Here is a 22,216-nt window from a genome sequence, read left to right as displayed (position 1 = left end):
GCAATATAAGTCCCGGGGCAATACTTCATATAGTATTGAATCGTTCTTCGCTTGAGTTCTATTTTTCCATTCCATTTTAACTATTAAATTATAAACAATATTTCTTTATTTCACCGAGCCTATCAAACATCTATCCAAACCATCTTTTGAACCCATTTTCTCAACTTCCACTATAAAAAAATCATCTAACTCCATCTATCTACAAAATCAAACAAACTTCTCGTTGACGATCGGGCAATCAAGTGAATCGACTCAATCAACCGAGTCGGATCACATCAGGAATGTACACGCAAAGTGTACCATGGCCAATTGGAAACTAAATCACTCTTTCGCTTATTAACAACATGATTTGTGTAATCACTTTCCAACACAAACGGATCACTACTAGGCCAAAGACAACAATCAATCACAACAAGGTACAAACAATTTCCAAACATCAAACCATCAAAAAGATTTTCAACAACACTCGAATAGAGTAAAGGTATTTGAAAATTTTTGTAAACTTTACCTTGTCGATCTTGAAGAGAAGAAAATTTATGTTTAGTTTTACCTTTTTCAAACAAGATGAATTTTCTCTCTTCAGACAGATAATATAAAACAAACCTTTTATCTCGATCAACTTGGGTGGGTGACGAAGCACCATGACAGCTCGTGCTTTTTAAAGGGTTACATTCACAAAAATGTAAAAGGTTAGTTTCAATAGGAGGTATGGACTGAAAAGAAAAAAAATAAATCATCATTGAAATTTGATTCAAGTCCCAAAGCATAAGTCGATCTTACCTTCTCAAAATGGAACGAAAATTTTAGATGTGGCCAAACAAGGTAATTAGTAAACGAATCAAAATTGAAACCCAAATCATTGAATTTCACCTTCTTATCAAAAGTTCAAACATCAAGCAAACATAATTTGAATGCAAATGATGCAAAGTGCTTAATGTTTCCATAAAATGAATTCATGTAGCAAATACCAGGCTTGAACATACGAACTTGGTCATTTGATTTAGCAAGCTGATGTGATCCGGCTCGGTTGATTGAGTCGATTCACTTGATTGCCCGATCGTCGACGAGAAGTTTGTTCGATTTTGTAGATAGATGGAGTTAGATGATTTTTATAAGCGGAAGGTAGGCAAAATGGGTTCAAAGGATGGGTTTTGGTTTGATGAAAGATAGGTTCGGTTTAACAAAGAATTAAGTTACAAAGATGATAGATAAATGGAAATGGATAAAGAACTCAAACTTTAAGAATGATTCAATACTAAAAAGTATTGCCCCAAGTCTTATATTGCTTAAGGTGAATTTTGATGAAGGATAGAAGCGGACCTTGACCCGTTACCTATATGGAGGTAAGAACCAAAGGTATAGGAAGATGGTTGAACGCCACACCGATTCGGTGATAAGTTCAATGGAGTTCGAATTGACACCACTAGCAAGCTAGTTAAGTCGCTTCGAGACTCGAACGAAAGAAGAGAGGAGGTAACCTCACAAGAACAAAAGTTCTATTAAGTTTAATTGATCAAATTCTGTGACCTTTTACAATAAACAAAATAAACTATTTATAGGCTCTCTAATGCCTATTAAAATTCAGCTACTAATGTGTTCACACAACAATTAAAAATGTTCACACTTCAAGCATTAAATCTCTGTTCATGGATAGTGTAAGTTCATGCATGGTTGAATAATCATGTTTCTTCCCAAAACCCGTTCATGCATGCTTAACCAATAAGAAAGCTTCCTTGTTCCATGAATGTGCATCTTCAATTCATATCCAACCCCTCTTGGACGAATGCTAGGTGAATGGGTCATGCATCTCTCTTAATTAAAACTTTAATGATGGGCTGGTTCATGAATGGAAGCATGTACCTTGTAAATTCGTTCTCCCCTTTTTACATGCACATTATACATTCAATGTGATGTCGGCCAAGCTTGTGCTTTAAGTTGCTGGACACCTTTTGGCCAAATAGGTGCCTTGGGGAGCCAAATGGATCAGCCACCATTCATTGAAAGAGGCCTTACATGCACCGTCCCATACATTGAACCTATCATGCATGAACCTTGTTTAATTACTCTCCAAATTCAACTCACCTACAAAAACACATGAACCAAAATTAAATCACATAAAATTCAGCTGAACAAACATTAATATAATTTAGACACACTAATTAAACATAAATTAAATTAGACAAATTTAATAAAGTCTTAACAAGACATATTAAATTCGGCCAAGACACATTTAAAACATGTAATAAGTCAAAACATAATTATGAGCTGTAGTAATTTAAGCTAAATTAATAAATTACTTAATTTATTCAGACATTAAAATAAATGAGTTGAAATAAACTTAAGCCAAGCTCAAACGAGCTAAAGTAAGCTAAATTGAGCTCAAACGAGCTAAATTAAGCTCATGTGAGCTAAATCGAGCTGGGAAAAACTAAGATTGAGCTTGTTGAGCTGAGATTGAGCTTCATCTTGCACTTGGGGCCCTCGTGTTTAGGCCAATCATGATAGCAACGAGTGGTGCCACAACATGATGCGATTGAGATCACATCATACCCTCCCTCTTGAAGACGATTTGTCCTCAAATCGGGCCACTTGCTCGCGAAAAATTTTTCGAGATCACAAGCCCTTTTGTTCATGATCCAAAAAGTATTGTTGATACGACCTCGGTTTAGTAGTTGAACCCTAGTCATTTAGTTCCCGATCGTAAACGAAGAAGTAGAATAGACGAGAAGAAGATAGAATATAATTGAGTTTCAAGAAGTAAAGTAAGTCCGTGCAAAGTTGGATATGGATTTGGTTTAAGTCGAAATGGTATGACTAGAATGGTCGAGTTCGGTTTAAGATTAATTAGAAAATGGTATTTGGTTTTGGTACGTTTTGGTATTTGGGAATTGGTACTAAATGGTAAAGGATTTGGTACGAAATGGTAATGGTTCAAAAAGGTCAAGAGTGAACCAACACTAAAGAAAAGTGTCGACCCGAAACTTATAGGACCAAATTGAATTGGAAATGGTTGATAAGGACCTTGACCCGATACTTAGTAAAGTATGAACCAAAGGTATCAAAGGTGAACGCCACACTCGGGTTTTAGGAGTGATAAGTTCGGAAAAGACTCGGAAAGACGCCACTAAAAGCTTAGATAAGTCTTACGGGTCTCGAACGAAATTTGAGAGAAAATGCCTCACAAATTTGGCAGCAATTCGCTAATTAAAATGTCAAAAGTCCTTTACAAAGTAAAATTTCAGCTATTTATAAGCAACACCTAAGCTAGCCGAATGGTCACTTACATTCCTTAAAAATTAAGCAAATGAATCACTTAAATGAACTAGCTGGATTCAGCTAAAAATGGAGCTCCATTAGACACCTTCTAGATGAAGCATTGGACTTGGAAAAATTTGGATGATGCATGGATAGCTAGGTTCGGCCAATGGGCATAAATTAGCTCATTTATGTTGCAACTTTTGGCTGAAAAGTGACCAGCAATTAAGAGGGTAATGAGCAGCCAATTTAAGTGTGAAAGCTTAACATTGAAGAGTCATGGAGTGTGAACACATGGAACCGAAAAGCCAAGATGCATCCAGCAAATGTGAAAGGATTAATTGACAGCTTTGGAGTTGGAAACATTAGCTCTCTTGACTGAATAGTCACCTAGGAATGCCAAATTCAGCTCACCAATTTGATGCATGTATCTCCAGGTTCATTGAATCTATTGTGCATGCACCAAGCTAAATGAATCTCCACATTCGGCTCACCTTGCTAAATGAACCCCCACATTCGGCCAACCTACAAAAATAGGAAGAACTAAGATTAATGTGGTATTTAGCTGAACTAAATTAAGAATAAAAACAAGACACATTAATTCGGTCAACAATGACACTAAAATCAGCTCATTAAATTCGGCAGCTTTAAAGCAATTTTAAATCATGTAATAAAACTTGACATATTAAAAACATGCAACAAACATATTAATAAGCTGTAATAAACTAATTGAATCGACTTAAATAAATATTCAGCTATTAAATTAATGTCTAGTTGATATTGAGCTGAATTGAAAATGTTTGAGCTGAAGTTGAGCTAAGTCGAGCTTATTGAGCTGAAATGGAAGTTAATTCAGCTCGTATTAAAGTGCAAGGAAGGCTCATCGAGTTTGTCCAAGCTTCGTCAATGCGTCCAACCAAACTCTCGCCCCAAACTTGATCTACTAAGGCCGAAACAGCCTCCTTGAATTGTTTAGCTCGTGATCGGGTGATTGGACCTTGAGGAAGCTCCAAAGGCTCCTTGCTCGAGCTAGGTTGGACTTGAAGCGTGGCTGTATCATCCTCCCCCTCTTCAAAGCGATTTGCCCTCAAATCGAAATCTGCATCAAAAGGGGATAAGTCAGAGACATTAAAACTTGCACTTATGTTATACTCACCTGGTAGATCAAGTCGATAAGAATTCTCGTTGATTCGTTCCAAGACTTGAAAAGGGCCATCACCACGCGGTAGTAGCTTTGACCTTCGTTGGGCGGGAAAACGTTCCTTTCTCATGTGAACCCAAACCCAATCACCAGGTTCGAAGATAATTCTTTTACGACCCTTGTTCTCTTTCCTAGCATAACTTTCGGTTCTTGCTTCAATGTTGGCTCGAACTTTCCGATGTAACTCCTTTACATACTCGGCCTTCTTTTTAGCATCTGCATGAATAAGTTGATCGTTAGGTAAAGATACTAAATCTAAAGGAGTTAACGAATTAAATCCATAAACAATTTCAAAAGGAGAATGTTTGGTTGCCGAGTGAACGGATCGATTATACGCAAATTCTACATGTGGCAAACACTCCTCCCACGACTTAAGATTTTTCCGTATGATGGCTCGTAACAAAGTTGATAGCACCCGGTTGACCACTTTTGTTTGTCCATCTGTTTGGGGGTGGCAAGTGGTTGAAAACAACAACTTAGTTCCAAGCTTTCCCCAAAGCGATCTCCAAAAATGGCTCAAAAACTTCGCATCTCGATCAGAAACAATCGTCCTCGGGATGCCATGTAAACGAACAATTTCCTTAAAGAAAAGATTAGCAATGTGAATGGCATCATCAGTTTTTGAACAAGGAATAAAATGAGACATTTTGGAAAAGCGATCAAAAACAACAAAAATAGAGTCCTTCCCCGTTTTAGTCCTAGGCAATCCAAGGACAAAATCCATGGAAATGTCCTCCCAAGGTGCGTCGGGTATAGGGAGCGGCGTATACAACCCGTGCGGCTTAATCTTGGATTTGGCCTTCTTGCACGTCACACATCGTGCACACACTCGTTCAACGTCCCTTTTCATTTTCGGCCAATAAAAATGTTCTTGGAGGGTTGCTAAGGTTTTCCCAACGCCAAAATGGGCCATAAGGCCTCCGCCATGCGCCTCATGTACTAATAGGTCTCGTATGGAACTCCGCGGCACACATAATTTTCCTTCTCTAAAAAGGAATCCGTCGCTCCTATAAAACTTATCAATAGCAACACTTTCACAAGCAACAAATATTTCTCCAAAATCATCATCAGCAGGATATAAGTCTTTTAACAATGCAAAACCAAGCAGTTTAGAGTCCAAGTACGACAAAAGGGTATACCTTCTTGAAAGAGCATCAGCTACGATATTTTCCTTACCCTTTTTATACTTAATGACATAGGGAAATGACTCCAAATACTCTACCCACTTAGCATGGCGTTTGTTTAATTTGTGTTGTCCTTTAATGTGCTTTAACGCTTCATGATCCGAATGGATCACGAACTCCTTCGGCCACAAATAGTGTTGCCAAGTCTCGAGAGCGCGGATAAGTGCATACATCTCCTTGTCATAAACGGGGTAGTTTAGCACGGCACCATTCAACTTTTCACTAAAGTAAGCGATCGGCCTCCCGTCTTGAGTTAACACGGCACCTATTCCAACACCTGAGGCATCACACTCAATTTCAAATGTTTTAGAAAAATCAGGCAGTGCTAACAACGGAGCTTTAGTAAGACAATCTTTAATAATATTAAAAGAATTTTCTTGCTCTTCGCCCCAATGAAAAGTCAAATTCTTCTTGATAGTGCTTGTCAACGGTGCAGCCAACGTGCTAAAGTTGGGTACAAATCGCCTATAGAAACTTGCTAGGCCATGGAAGCTTCGCACTTGGCTTATGCTCGTCGGTCTCGGCCATTCTTGAATCGCCTTAATCTTTTCGCTATCTACTTCGAGGCCCTCCGAGCTAACCACGAAACCTAAAAAGATAACTTTGTCAGAACAAAATGTACACTTTTTAAGATTAGCATACAAAGTCTCTTTTCTAAGAACTTCCAAAATAGCTCGCAAATGAATTACATGCTCATCCATCGATTTGCTATAAATGAGGATATCATCAAAATACACAACGCAAAACTTACCAATGAAATTTCGTAAAACATAGTTCATAAGTCTCATAAAAGTGCTAGGGGCGTTGGTTAAGCCGAATGGCATTACCAACCATTCATACAAACCATGTTTCATTTTAAAAGCGGTTTTCCACTCGTCACCTTCGCGCATTCGAATCTGATGGTATCCGCTTTTGAGATCAATTTTTGAGAATAACTTGGCACCACTTAACTCATCGAGCATATCATCTAAACGCGGTATGGGATGCCTATACTTGATGGTGATTTTATTTACGGCACGGCAATCGACGCACATGCGCCATGTTCCGTCCTTCTTTGGTACCAACAAAACCGGTACAGCGCATGGGCTAAGGCTCTCTCGAATATAGCCCTTTTCCATGAGTTCGTTGATTTGACGTTGAAGCTCTTTGGTTTCTTCGGGATTGGTTCGGTATGCTGGCCGATTAGGAATAACAGCTCCGGGCATTAAATCGATTTGGTGCTCAATCCCACGAAGTGGTGGCAAACCACTTGGCACTTCATCCGGAAAAACGTCTTTGAAATCCTGCAAGAGAGACAAAACAGAAGAAGGGGATCTCCGGATAAGTCGTTAGTATTAAACAAATTTTCCTTATACATAAGTACAAGGATCGATTGTTTTGCCAAAAACGCTTTTCGAACATCACTTGCTTTTGCAAAGACATTCAATTTTTCACTCACTTTTTCTTTTTCTTCTTTTTCTTTTATCGCTCTCTTTTCATTCTCTTTTTTGAATTTTCTTTTTTTTATCATTTTTCTTTTCTTTTGTATTTTCGCTCTTTTCTTTTTCTCTCATTTGATCTACAGAATTTTTCAACTTAAGTTGATCCTCATAAACTTGCTTTGGCGTCAATGGTGCTAAGGTTACATTTCTCCCCAGATGCTTGAAAGAATATCGATTTGAGTAACCATCGTGCATAACTCGACGATCGAATTGCCATGGACGGCCCAATAACAAGTGACCCGCGTGCATCGGAACAACATCGCAAAGCACTTCATCGGAATATTTTCCAATGGAAAAGGAGACTAGAACTTGCTTTGTCACCTTTAACTCTCCTCCATCGTTGAGCCATTGAAGTTTGTACAGAGTTGGATGCTTGGTGGTTGGTAGATTTAATTTTTCCACCATGAGAGTGCTTGCGACGTTCGTACAACTTCCTCCATCGATGATGACACTACATAGCTTTCCTTGTACTTGACAACGAGTATGGAAGATGTTCTCTCGTTGTTGTTCATCGTCGATGCTTTGGATGCTTAGACTTCTTTTAACAACGAGGAGTTCTCCATCAAGAGCGTGTTCAACTTCTTCATCGCTTTCAGAAACGATTTTGGGCTCGTCTTCAAGATCTTCCTCCTCCGATTCGATTTCTCCATTTGCTCGAACCACCATGACATTGCGGTTGGGACATTGACTTGCAATATGGCCCCTTCCCAGGCACTTAAAACACTTAATATCTCTTGAACGATTAGCAAATGAATCGGTTGCCTTACCTTTGCTCGTATCGCCCATAGGTTTGTTTGCTTTGGTAGGCACCATTGGCTCTTTGGCACGGATTGGTGGATTAGTTTTACTCGAACTTTGCCCCCATCTAGTTGTGCTTGGGGTAGGAAAACTTCGAGTGGTACTCTTTCGCTTGAGTTGTTTCTCCACCTTAATGGCCATGTGTACCATGTCCACTATCTCAACATAATGTTGGAGTTCCACAATGTTAGCGATATCTCGGTTGAGACCAGCAAGGAATCGCGCCATTGTTGCTTCACGATCTTCTTGGACATCGGCTCGGATCATTGCGATCTCCATCTCTTTGAAATAATCCTCAACACTCTTTGAACCTTGAGTGAGATTTTGAAGCTTTTGATAGAGTTCCCGATGATAGTAGGAGGGAATGAAACGACGTCGCATCACGGCCTTCATCTCGGCCCAAGTGGATATTGGTCGTTCCCCATTCCTTCTTCGGCTCGTAGTGAGTTGATCCCACCATATCATAGCATAATCGGAGAATTCTATGGCCGCCAACTTCACCTTTTTGATCTCGGAATAGTTGTGACAATCGAAGACCAATTCAATCTTCTTTTCCCACTCCAAGTAAGCTTCCGGATCAGACTTTCCTTGAAAGGATGGAATGGATAGTTTAATGTTCCTTAAGTCGTCATCCATACGTCTTTGATTCCGATTACCTCGGTTCCTTCGACCTCTTCGTCCTTCACTTATGTTTGATCCTTGATCACTTTCGACTTCATTCAGATCATATAGGTCGTCTTGATTGATTTCCAATTGGTCTCGCCCTCTCTGCGGCCCTTGGGGTGTACGCTCTCGTTGATTTCCCAATTCAACTCGATCCAACCGTTCGTTAATAGATTCTAACTCACCTCGGATCATGCGTTGGATTTCTCGTAACAAGGCTTGTTGAGCCAAATCCGGCACTCCACCTCCTCCAGGCGCAATGTTTCGGATTGGTTGCCTTCCACCTCCTTCCGCCATATTTCGTTCAGGACTTTGAGACATGTAAATAAAAACCTCACAGCACAATCCTCACAAAATCTCTCACAGAAAGAATAAACACTCCACTCGTGTTTCACTCAATTTCGGCTTTTAACTTGATGTACCTCTCGTGCCTTTTACCACTTACTTTCCTCTCGTGATTTCGTAAGCAACTCGTAGTGACTTAGTCTTAGTTCAGTGGGTCGGCTTCAAATGGCTTTACAAGGGATTGATGTTAGGTTACGGGTAGGCTAAAAGAAACAAGAAAGGCTTTAGGCTAAGTGTGGCTTAGAAGATGAATGGAAGAAAATGCCAAACTTACAAACTCGAAACACTTTTTTTTTTATATCGATTTTTTTTTAATTGCGTGAAATTTCACTACAGGGGATATAAAAGGGTGTATAATGAGATTTTGGAAAAATTTCTATTGAAGTGTCTCCAGACTTTTTTTTTACGGATATTTCACGTTCTTTTCGTCCGCAGCTAAACCGTATGCAATTTTTTTTAAAATTTTTTTTTCGAACTCTTTTTTTTTTACGTACCTATTTCAGATTGACTTCGAGTGCTCGTACTTCTCGTTTTTACCAGCTCTGATACCAAATGATACGACCTCGGTTTAGTAGTTGAACCCTAGTCGTTTAGTTCCCGATCGTAAACGAAGAAGTAGAATAGACGAGAAGAAGATAGAATATAATTGAGTTTCAAGAAGTAAAGTAAGTCCGTGCAAAGTTGGATATGGATTTGGTTTAAGTCGAAATGGTATGACTAGAATGGTCGAGTTCGGTTTAAGATTAATTAGAAAATGGTATTTGGTTTTGGTATGTTTTGGTATTTGGGAATTGGTACTAAATGGTAAAGGATTTGGTACGAAATGGTAATGGTTCAAAAAGGTCAAGAGTGAACCAACACTAAAGAAAAGTGTCGACCCGAAACTTATAGGACCAAATTGAATTGGAAATGGTTGATAAGGACCTTGACCCGATACTTAGTAAAGTATGAACCAAAGGTATCAAAGGTGAATGCCACACTCGGGTTTTAGGAGTGATAAGTTCGGAAAAGACTTGGAAAGACGCCACTAAAAGCTTAGATAAGTCTTACGGGTCTCGAACGAAATTTGAGAGAAAATGCCTCACAAATTTGGCAGCAATTCGCTAATTAAAATGTCAAAAGTCCTTTACAAAGTAAAATTTCAGCTATTTATAAGCAACACCTAAGCTAGCCGAATGGTCACTTACATTCCTTAAAAATTAAGCAAATGAATCACTTAAATGAACTAGCTAGATTCGGTTGAACATGGAGCTCCATTAGACACCTTCTAGATGAAGCATTGGACTTGGAAAAATTTGGATGATGCTTGGATAGCTAGGTTCGGCCAATGGGCATAAATTAGCTCATTTATGTTGCAACTTTTGGCTGAAAAGTGACCAGCAATTAAGAGGGTAATGAGCAGCCAATTTAAGTGTGAAAGCTCAACATTGAAGAGTCATAGAGTGTGAACACATGGAACCGAAAAGCCAAGATGCATCCAGCAAATGTGAAAGGATTAATTGACAGCTTTGGAGTTGGAAACATTAGCTCTCTTGACTGAATAGTCACCTAGGAATGCCAAATTCAGCTCACCAATTTGATGCATGTATCTCCAGGTTCATTGAATCTATTGTGCGTGCACCAAGCTAAATGAATCTCCACATTCGGCTCACCTTGCTAAATGAACCCCCACATTCGGCCAACCTACAAAAATAGGAAGAACTAAGATTAATGTGGTATTTAGCTGAACTAAATTAAGAATAAAAACAAGACACATTAATTCGGTCAACAATGACACTAAAATCAGCTCATTAAATTTGGCAGCTTTAAAGCAATTTTAAATCATGTAATAAAACTTGACATATTAAAAACATGCAACAAACATATTAATAAGCTGTAATAAACTAATTGAATCGACTTAAATAAATATTCAGCTATTAAATTAATGTCTAGTTGATATTGAGCTGAATTGAAAATGTTTGAGCTGAAGTTGAGCTAAGTCGAGCTTATTGAGCTGAAATGGAAGTTAATTCAGCTCGTATTAAAGTGCAAGGAAGGCTCATCGAGTTTGTCCAAGCTTCGTCAATGCGTCCAACCAAAGTCTCGCCCCAAACTTGATCTACTAAGGCCGAAACAGCCTCCTTGAATTGTTTAGCTCGTGATCGGGTGATTGGACCTTGAGGAAGCTCCAAAGGCTCCTTGCTCGAGCTAGGTTGGACTTGAAGCGTGGCTGTATCAATTGTTTTTAAAACTCCAGGAACCACAAATGGTTTGAAAAGAAAATGATTTAGTTCCATGCCTTCCCTCTTTAGGAGGAAACCATTCCAAAGTATCACCTACATAGAAATGGAACGAATTAGTGACACTAAAATTTATAAACTCAAACGATCTTTTCAGAATCTTATTCAAAATTAGAATGCATAATCCAATGCCGGGATCAAATGTAGAAGTGGATCTTACCTGTTCACAATGGTTTTCCATACTTGGTAATAAAGGATGCATCAAAATCAAATCAAATTTATAATCAAAATTTATCAAGGAGTCCTCCAAATGATCATGTAATCTAAGTTCCACTCGATCAATCTTACTTAAACATGCAAAATTTATATAGCAAGGCAGATTTGAGACACCATCTTCAAAGTCAAATGCACTAACCATTTTACATGCCATCGTCTTATCACATATTCGGATCAAAAGAAAATTAAACAAGCATGCCTTTAAATATTCATATGTCTTGATTCTGTTAAACAAAAATAAACAACATTCTCTACAATCAAAAATTTGATTTTGTCTTAACAAGCCAACAAGATTCACACGTCTCGTTTTCAAACTTAGTGACAAAGCATCATACAAGCAACGATTGTTTACTTGGTCATTCAAACAAAATTTACAATGCTTGCCTTCTCTCAAAGATGAACCAGAATAGCGAACTCCAGGGTTGAACACACGATATTGTTCACTCGTTCCAAAATGTAGTGTGAATTTCTTAATTACCAACAATTCACACAAGTGGAACAAAAAGAATTTGGGCATGCATATGTTCAAACATTCATACATCGTAAATCTCATTCGAATAGACTTGTTCAAACATGGGGAATTTACGTAAAAAAATAGAAAATTCAAATTATCACCACACACAAGTAGACTAGGTGTTTCACATGCCAACTTTTTATCACAAGAGTTCAAAATTTTTTTGTGCGGATTTATTCGTACTTCAGTAAAATTCTTGCCAATACCATACTCATCAATAGGAAAACACTTCTTACCACTATGGAAGGTGTAATCACCATCATTCAGAATATGATAATCAAACAAATCGAACTTTGTATGTGAATAATCTTTATCGCACACTATCACACTTTGTTCATGCTGATCTAATCGAACGCCTTCAATAAAATTGCCAGCAACAAACTTATCATAGAAAAAACTTTTCAAAGCACTAGTTGAAACAAAATCATAAATAATAGATGAACAAAATTAACCAATTCAATGGGGAAAACAATTTCGCAAAAACAATTTTCAGCAATCTTGTCATAAACATGTGAGTAAATGAGTTGAAACTCGCTCAACAAGGAACCCTTACCTTGCTTACCATTGGAAATGTGACAATCATTTTTATCTTCCAACTTACCTCTTTCAATCAATTGAAAACGTCTCTCGGTAGAAAGGTAATGAAGTTGGAACCAATCCGTGGATGGAATCTTGCAAACCTGAAACAAAGAAAAATCACAAGGTAATTTCGAAAGGGGGTTAGCAAAAGAATTCCTCTCTTTTTCGTGATTACTCACTTCACTCGTTTCTTTTATAGACTCTCTTTCTTTTTCACTTGATTTCTTTTCAAGCTCTCTTTCAATTTCTTTTTTCGCTTTTTCTTTTTCAATTTTCTTTTCTTCATTTTCTTTTTCTCTCACTTTTTCGATTTCTTTTTCTTTTGCAATTTCTTTTTCTTTTTCGTTTTCTTTTTGTTTTCTTTCAATTTCTTTTTCAATCTCTTTCTCCTTTTCTCGCTCAATGGATTGCTTCATTTTGAATTGGTCTTCTTGCACTTGTTCCGGTGTGAGCGGCGCTAAAGTGATTTTCCTTCCTTGATGCTTGAAGGAATACCTATTGGTACGTTCATCGTGAATGACCTTGCGATCTGATTGCCATGGTTCTCCTAGCAACAAATGGCAAACTTGAATAGGCACAACATCACAAAGGACTTCGTCTTGGTATCTTCCGATGGAAAATGCAACACGCACTTGTTGAGTAACTTCAAATTTGCCTTCAACACCAAGTCCTTGCAGTTGATAGGGTCGTGGATGCTTGGTAGTGGCCAAGCCAAGTTTTTTTACCGTTCGAATGCTAGCCATGTTTGACCTACTTCCACCATCAATAATGAGGCAACAAACTTTATCGTGGACACGGCAACGCGTGTGAAACATATCTTCACATTGTGGTTCATTTTCCAATCTTTGAAGGATTGCACTAATCTTGATGTCAACGATAGTAGGTGTCAAATCTTCTTTATCTTTGTCGAATTGTCGAAATTCAGATCGCATTATCCTTTGCATTTCTTGTCTCCACATTTGGAATTCAAATTTAGAAAATTCTTCAGACATGCTTCAACAAAATATTATAAAACAAAAGTTAAATTAGAAAGAAAAATAATTCTCACCACAAATCTCTCAAGTTCGCTCAAAAAGAAAAATTCACTCACTCGTGTTTGAACTCTCTTTTAGGCTTTTTTTTCGAATGAACTCACGCTCTCTTGCCTTGCCTTTTACCAGTCGACCTCGTCTCACAAATTCGTAATTCGTCTCGATAGACTTAATTTGCTGCTTGAGGGTCGGTTTCAAAATGGGTTACAAGGAATAATGTCGGGTGTAGGGTAGGCTGAATAAAGAAGAAAATTGGTTTAAAATGTGGCGTTGGGATGGTAAATAATGGTAGGAAGGGAAACTTGATGATCGGAGTAAATAAGAGAAGAAAATAAAAACTCGCAAGACTTTTCACTTTTTTTTAACTTGATTTTTTTGTCACTTCTTTTTTTTCTTTTTTTTTTCAATTTTTTTAATTTTTTTTGAATTTCTTCTCTTTTTTTTTTAAATCCAATACAATAGTAAACAAAATACAAGGAAGAGAAAAAAATTAAATTCCAACTCAAATTTTTTTTGATTTTTTTGGTTTTTTTTACATTACGAACCTACTTCGAGCTTGATACGAATGTCGACACTCCTCGTTTTAGTAGCTCTGATACCAAATGATGTGATCCGGCTCGGTTGATTGAGTCGATTCACTTGATTGCCCGATCATCGACGAGAAGTTTATTCGATTTTGTAGATAGATGGAGTTAGATGATTTTTATAAGCGGAAGGTAGGCAAAATGGGTTCAAAGGATGGGTTTTGGTTTGATGAAAGATAGGTTCGGTTTAACAAAGAATTAAGTTACAAAGATGATAGATAAATGGAAATGGATAAAGAACTCAAACTTTAAGAATGATTCAATACTAAAAAGTATTGCCCCAAGTCTTATATTGCTTAAGGTGAATTTTGATGAAGGATAGAAGCGGACCTTGACCCGTTACCTATATGGAGGTAAGAACCAAAGGTATAGGAAGATGGTTGAACGCCACACCAATTCGGTGATAAGTTCAATGGAGTTCGGATTGACACCACTAGCAAGCTAGTTAAGTCGCTTCGAGACTCGAACGAAAGAAGAGAGGAGGTAACCTCACAAGAACAAAAGTTCTATTAAGTTTAATTGATCAAATTCTGTGACCTTTTACAATAAACAAAATAAACTATTTATAGGCTCTCTAATGCCTATTAAAATTCAGCTACTAATGTGTTCACACAACAATTAAAAATGTTCACACTTCAAGCATTAAATCTCTGTTCATGGATAGTGTAAGTTCATGCATGGTTGAATAATCATGTTTCTTCCCAAAACCCGTTCATGCATGCTTAACCAATAAGAAAGCTTCCTTGTTCCATGAATGTGCATCTTCAATTCATATCCAACCCCTCTTGGACGAATGCTAGGTGCATGGGTCATGCATCTCTCTTAATTAAAACTTTAATGATGGGCTGGTTCATGAATGGAAGCATGTACCTTGTAAATTCGTTCTCCCCTTTGTACATGCACATTATACATTCAATGTGATGAATTAAGGTAATATTCCCTCCCTTTGGACGTTCATGAATCCACCCATACATGTATAGGAGCTGATTGGTCAAATTGAGGTGTGAATGGCTTAGATGCTGCCTTGGGAATACGATCGGCCAAGCTTGTGCTTTAAGTTGCTGGACACCTTTTGGCCAAATAGGTGCCTTGGGGAGCCAAATGGATCAGCCACCATTCATTGAAAGAGGCCTTACATGCACCGTCCCATACATTGAACCTATCATGCATGAACCTTGTTTAATTACTCTCCAAATTCAACTCACCTACAAAAACACATGAACCAAAATTAAATCACATAAAATTCAGCTGAACAAACATTAATATAATTTAGACACACTAATTAAACATAAATTAAATTAGACAAATTTAATAAAGTCTTAACAAGACATATTAAATTCGGCCAAGACACATTTAAAACATGTAATAAGTCAAAACATAATTATGAGCTGTAGTAATTTAAGCTAAATTAATAAATTACTTAATTTATTCAGACATTAAAATAAATGAGTTGAAATAAACTTAAGCCAAGCTCAAACGAGCTAAAGTAAGCTAAATTGAGCTCAAACGAGATAAATTAAGCTCATGTGAGCTAAATCGAGCTGGGAAAAACTAAGATTGAGCTTGTTGAGCTGAGATTGAGCTTCATCTTGCACTTGGGGCCCTCGTGTTTAGGCCAATCATGATAGCAACGAGTGGTGCCACAACATGATGCGATTGAGATCACATCACAAGCAACATGTTAAATAAGGAAAATATAATCAACTCATTGCATGATTCAAATTTCACTCATTCAATTAGACTTGAAAAATTGGCACAACCAAGCATATTCATTTTATCACCAAAGAAACGATGCAACATGTTATCATGGAAGTAAATCAAAGGAAACTTAAACATGCAAATATTCGAACAATCTTGCATCGTAATTTCTACTCGAACAGATAGATCAAAGCATGGAAATCTTGCACAAAATTTCAGAGGTTTATCTTGAAGAACAAAGTCAAACAGATCAATTATTTCATGCAAAAAACTTTTAACGCATATATCAAGCAAAGAAGTTGTGATCATGCGACCTTTCAAAAATTCAAATCCATCACAAATCATTTGAATAGGCACGTTTAAACAGAAAGATGAATTCAAAGAATTTTTATAATCAAACAAATCAAAACGTGAAAAACTACTATCACACAAATTTACAATTTGCACAAGATGAACCAATCCAACAGAATCAACAGAATTGTCGTTATAAAACATGTCATAAGACGGAATCTTCATGGCATCTTTTGAATCAACATCGTTAACATTAATATATGAACAACAATTAGCCAAATCAAAAGATGGAAATTTTTCAAAAGTTATGCCATCAAAACCTTTATGAGTAATTTTTAAATCAGGCGGCCTTGACTCGATAAACAAAGATTCCTTACCTTCGTTACCTTCGATTTCCAATGGGTGGCGGTCATCCACGAACTTACCTTTTTCAAACAACTGAAAACGCCTCACATTTTGAAGGTATCGGAGTTGGATTTGGTTGCACAGACTTTTAGGAACCTGAAAATGATGTGATCTGGTTCGGTTGATTGAGTCGATTCACTTGATTGCCCGATCGTCGATGAGAAGTTTGTTCGATTTTGTAGATAGATGGAGTTAGATGATTTTTATAAGCGGAAGGTAGGCAAAATGGGTTCAAAGGATGGGTTTTGGTTTGATGAAAGATAGGTTCGGTTTAACAAAGAATTAAGTTACAAAGATGATAGATAAATGGAAATGGATAAAGAACTCAAACTTTAAGAATGATTCAATACTAAAAAGTATTGCCCCGAGTCTTATATTGCTTAAGGTGAATTTTGATGAAGGATAGAAGCGGACCTTGACCCGTTACCTATATGGAGGTAAGAACCAAAGGTATAGGAAGATGGTTGAACACCACACCGATTCGGTGATAAGTTCAATGGAGTTCGGATTGACACCACTAGCAAGCTAGTTAAGTCGCTTCGAGACTCGAACGAAAGAAGAGAGGAGGTAACCTCACAAGAACAAAAGTTCTATTAAGTTTAATTGATCAAATTCTGTAACCTTTTACAATAAACAAGTAAGCTATTTATAAGCCTAAAATTCCTATTGATATTCGGCATCTATGTTGTTCACACTAACTTAAATTCTGTTCACACAGGTATTTAACATGTTCACACAAATAGCATTAAAATCCAGTTCATGCTTGAAGATGGTACATGAATTGGCCGAACCATCATGATGCTTCACTTGATGCATTCATGCATCCTTAGCCTTGAAGAATCTCCATAATTCCATGAATGTGCAGCTCTTTAATGAGGCATTAATGTGCCTAAAATACTTGAATGGTCATCTTGAAAATGCATGAATCATGCATGAAACGTCCCATGTATTTTCCCCCATAAATATGATCCATGAATCTTCAAATAATGAACTTTCAGCAACTCCCTCTTGCATGAACGTTCCAAATGCATGTGCTCCTTTAAATGCCATCCATTGAACCTCAATTGTGCATGCACACTCCCATACATTGCACCAATCCGTTCATGAACCTGCAGCAAATTAAATCAGCAAGTTAAATGCATTTCAAACACATTAAATTAGCAGCATATGAACTCAATAATTTGCACATTAAATTTGGCCATACATATTAACAATTTTAGACATATTTAAAACATCATAATTAATTAAGTATTTAATTTAGATATAATTAAAACACTTAATTAATTATTTGTCCAGATTTTAACAAATTAACTAACTTAAGATAAACAACTAATTTAACTAATGACAAATTAAATGGTTTATTTCAGCAAAATAAATGCAAGCTAAAGAAAGCTAAAAATAAGCTCATTGGCTGCTTGAGTGAGTTGACTTGAGCTCGAGTGAGCTGGAAACGAGCTAAACGGAGCTTAACGAAATGAAATTGAACTAATTCAGCTCGCATGGATTTGCAAACAATGCTTAGGGAGCTGATCCAAAAGTGTGCCTGGGGCATGGTCGTATCAATTCCCATGAATTGTTATTTTTGAATAAACATATTGAAATGTTTTGGATGAGGAATAATGTGTTTAAGTGCCTGCCATCGTTTACAACCAATTATACCTTGATCCAACTTAGTCTTCATGTTTGCAACGTTGGTCTAACGAAACTCTTTGACAAATTTAGGTATGCTTGCTTTGACCAATTGAGATTTTTGGCATATGTTCGATTGAATGAACTTTTTATGAACTATCTAACACATTTGAATCTGACTCCTCTGAGTTTCTTTTTGTTGGCTGTGGTAAGAATTTTTCAGGTTTGTGTGACATCTTCCATCCCATTTGACCGAGGAAAACCATGCATGAGTCAAAGTTCTCCCGTGGACAAACGGCTCGACTTGAGGACAAGTCGCCTAAAAGAGGGGGGAATGATACGATCGCGACCTGGAGTGCATCAAGTTCGAGCAAGGACTCAATGGTGCTGCCTCAAGGACCAATTACGCGAGCTCGAGCTAAGCAATCCAAGGAGGCCATTTCGGCCTTAGTTAATCAAGTGTGGGGCGAGGCTTTGGTTGGAGAAATAGATCGAGTTGGGACCAGCTTAATAAAGTGTCCTTGCAACATTTTGCAAAGTAATTTCAGCTCAATTTCCGCTCCTTGAACCCGTTCCAACTAAATTGAACTTTTATTTATTTCTTTTAGCTTTGCATTTAGTTTGCATTTTAATACTTGCATTTAAGCCTCTTAGTTTAATAAATGAGTTGCTGGTCATTAATACAACTCATCTTAGTTTAATTAAATGAGTTTATTTGATGAATTTAATTTAATGAGTTGCTTCTTTAATTAATCTAGTTATTAGGTTAATTTATTGGTGCATGAGTTAAAGTTCATTAAATACTTCTTTTAATTAACTAGTTGTTGAAATAAATGATGCATAAGTGTGTGTTCATTTATTTACGTAGTTGTTAATTTGTTTAAAGCTTAATAATTGAATAAATGTGACGGTTACATATGTTTTAATTGCAGGTGACTTTTCAATTCACAAAGGCTATTACGCATTCAATAAAGGAGAGTTTTCAAGTTATTTTGGTTACAAAAGAGGGGGCTGTTATAAAGGAAGCATTAAGCATCATTAAAAGAGAGTTTAAAGGAGCATTTCATGTCCTTTAAAATCTGGTAGCAGCTTGTTCAAATACCCCAACGTTTTTTTTTGCTACTTAATGGACAATTTATGCATTGCAAAATTCATTAAAGTGGCTGGAGTCTATTCAACTAGCCAAAGGGAAAATCAAGAGTCATTTTTCAAGCCTTTAAGGACATTAATTCAGCTAGTTGAAGAGAGGAGTTATTGACTCTAGAATTTCAAAAGTCTTTAATTTATAATTAGCCCTTTAATAGCACTTTACTATGTGACCATTCGGCTAGCTCATTTTAGCCTTATAAATTCTTGTAACCAAGCCTTTTGTGGGACTACTTTTTGGGACATTTTTGTTAATGATATTCTGCCAAATTTGTGAGACAAACTTTTCTCTGTTTTCGTTCAAAGATTTGTTGGCTACCTAGTGTTCTAGTTGTGTCATCCATTTTCTTTGTTGAAAACTGAACTTATCACTACTCGTAGTGTGGCGTTCAAACATACCAAGGTTCCTACTTTGCTAAGTAGCGGGTCGAGGTTCTCATATTCTCCATCTGACCACCTTGAAAACTTGTAAACATTTGGGTCAATATTTTCTAATATTGGTTCGTGTTTGTTTTTGAGATCATTTTCATTTCCATTCCATTCTATCTTTTCGTTTCATTATAACCAAACCTACAAAAACTTTATATCCATAAACCCATCTACATAAACTTCATATCCATAAACCCATCTTTGAATCCTTTTACATAGCTTCCGCCATTATTTACGTTAAAACATCCTTTTGAACAAATCGAACGCTATTCCTTTGTAGACGATCGGGCAAACTCACATACGACTCGACTCACCCCGAGGCGGATCGTATCAATAACCAAACCTACAAAAACTTTGTTAAAACATCCTTTTGAACAAATCAACGCTACTTCTTCGTAGACGATCGGGCAAACTCACATACGACTCGACTCACCTTGAGGCGGATCGTATCAAAGCCAGTGTGGGTTAACCTTTGATTTTGCTTTCTTACAAGCCACACATCATGAACATATTTTCTTGACATCCCATTTCATCTGTAGCCAAAAGAAATGTTCTTACAGCATAGCAAGGTCTTTGCAATGCCAAAATGATCCATGAGGCCACCACCATGTGCCTCGAGTACGAGCATCTCTCGCACGAAACTTTGCGGGATACAAAGCTTAGCTTCTCAAAAAAGGAAGCCATCGAACCTGAAAAACTTATCGATAGCAGCATGTTCACACAATTTATACACATCCCCAAAATCAGCATCAGAGATATACAAATCTTTCAAAAACACAAAACCAAGCAATTTTGAGTCCAAATGATTTAACAAAGTATAACGACGAGATAATGCATCGGCCACAATATTTTCCTTACCTTTTTTATACCGTATAACATAAGGGAAGGATTCAAGAAATTCTACCCATTTTATGCGTTTTTTGTTTAGCTTATGTTGGCCCTTGATGTGCTTGAGTGCTTCATGGTTCGAATGGATGACAAACTCTTTCGGCCACAAATAGTGTTGCCACATTTCAATGCCCGGATCAAAGTGCACATTTCCTTATCGTATGTTGGGTAATTCAACGATGCGCCACTTAGCTTTTCACTAAAATACGCCACGGGCTTTCCTTCTTGGGTCAACACAGCATCAATCCCAATACCTGAGGCATCACATTCAATTTCAAACATTTTATCAAAATCAAGTAATACGAGTAATGAGGCGTTAGTTAAATGGTCTTTAAGTGAAATAAAATATTTTTCTTGCTCCTCATTCCAAAAAAAGGCTGAATTCTTTTTGATCACGCTAGTGAGAGGTGCGGCCAATGTGCTGAAATTCAGAATGAAGCGACGGTAGAAACTCGCCAAGCCATGGAAACTTCGTGCTTGGCTTATGCTGGTTGGTCTAGGCCACTCTCGGATGGCTTTCACATTTTCTTGATCGACTTCTAGTCCTTGCAAGCTGACGATAAATCCTAAGGAAACGACTTTGTTAGAACAAAATGTCCATTTCTTGAGATTTGCATATAAAGTTTCTGATACGAGCACGCCCCGCAAACTTTATCGAGCAAGTCTGTCAAGCTGAGCAATGACATGTTGGTGCACATACAAGTCACTTGAAGCCTTTCTTTATGACTAAGCATTCATGCACAAACCAAGGGGGAAGAAAGTGTCCATTCAGCTAGTGCATGAATCTGCCAAATTTATGAACTATTTTAATACATTAGTGTGAACGTTTTTATTATTGTGTGAACACCTAGATGCCGAATTTGAATGGTCATCTATGTGCCTATAAATATTTCTTTTCTTTCATTTGTAAAGGACTTTTGCCAAAATTGTTAATGAACATTTGTTCTTGTGAGGTTGCTTCCTCTCATATCTCGTACAAGTTTCGAAAGACTTATCTGGCTTGTGCTAGTGGCGTCAATCGTCTTGTTTGAACTTATCACCAATCTTGGTGTGGCATTCATCTATCCATCTATCCATCTTTTCACCTTAACAATATAGGAACCGGGGTGACACTTCTTAGTGTTGAATCATTCCTGACGTTAAGTTCGTTTTCCATTCCTATCCTTCGAATTATTTTCTTGTTATTCCAAATCGAGCCATTTAACCATTATCCATCTTTGCTACTAAATTCACCCTACTTTGAAACCTTCCGCTTACCCGTATCTTTTCATTCACTTCTAGTTCTAAAACCCGAAGCACGAACGACTCTCTCGAATGACGATCAGGCAACTAAGTGAATTCGACTCATCATCCCGAGCCGGATCACATCAGTTTCCTTTCGTAATACATCAAGAACATCTCGTAAATGCATCAAATGATCATCTAAGGATCTACTATAAACAAGAATGTCACCAAAATAGACCATGCAAAATTTACCAATATAAGCATGAAGAACATGGTTTATTAAACGCATAAAGGTACTAAGAGCGTTAGTAAGACCGAATGGCATTACCAACCACTCGTACAAATCATGTTTAGTTTTAAATGCTATTTTCCACAC

Source organism: Gossypium hirsutum, chromosome A05 (genome assembly GCF_007990345.1).
Source record: "Gossypium hirsutum isolate 1008001.06 chromosome A05, Gossypium_hirsutum_v2.1, whole genome shotgun sequence".
Lineage (NCBI taxonomy): Eukaryota > Viridiplantae > Streptophyta > Magnoliopsida > Malvales > Malvaceae > Gossypium > Gossypium hirsutum.
The sequence above is the reverse complement of the archived record's forward strand: the minus strand, read 5'-3'. Positions refer to the sequence as shown.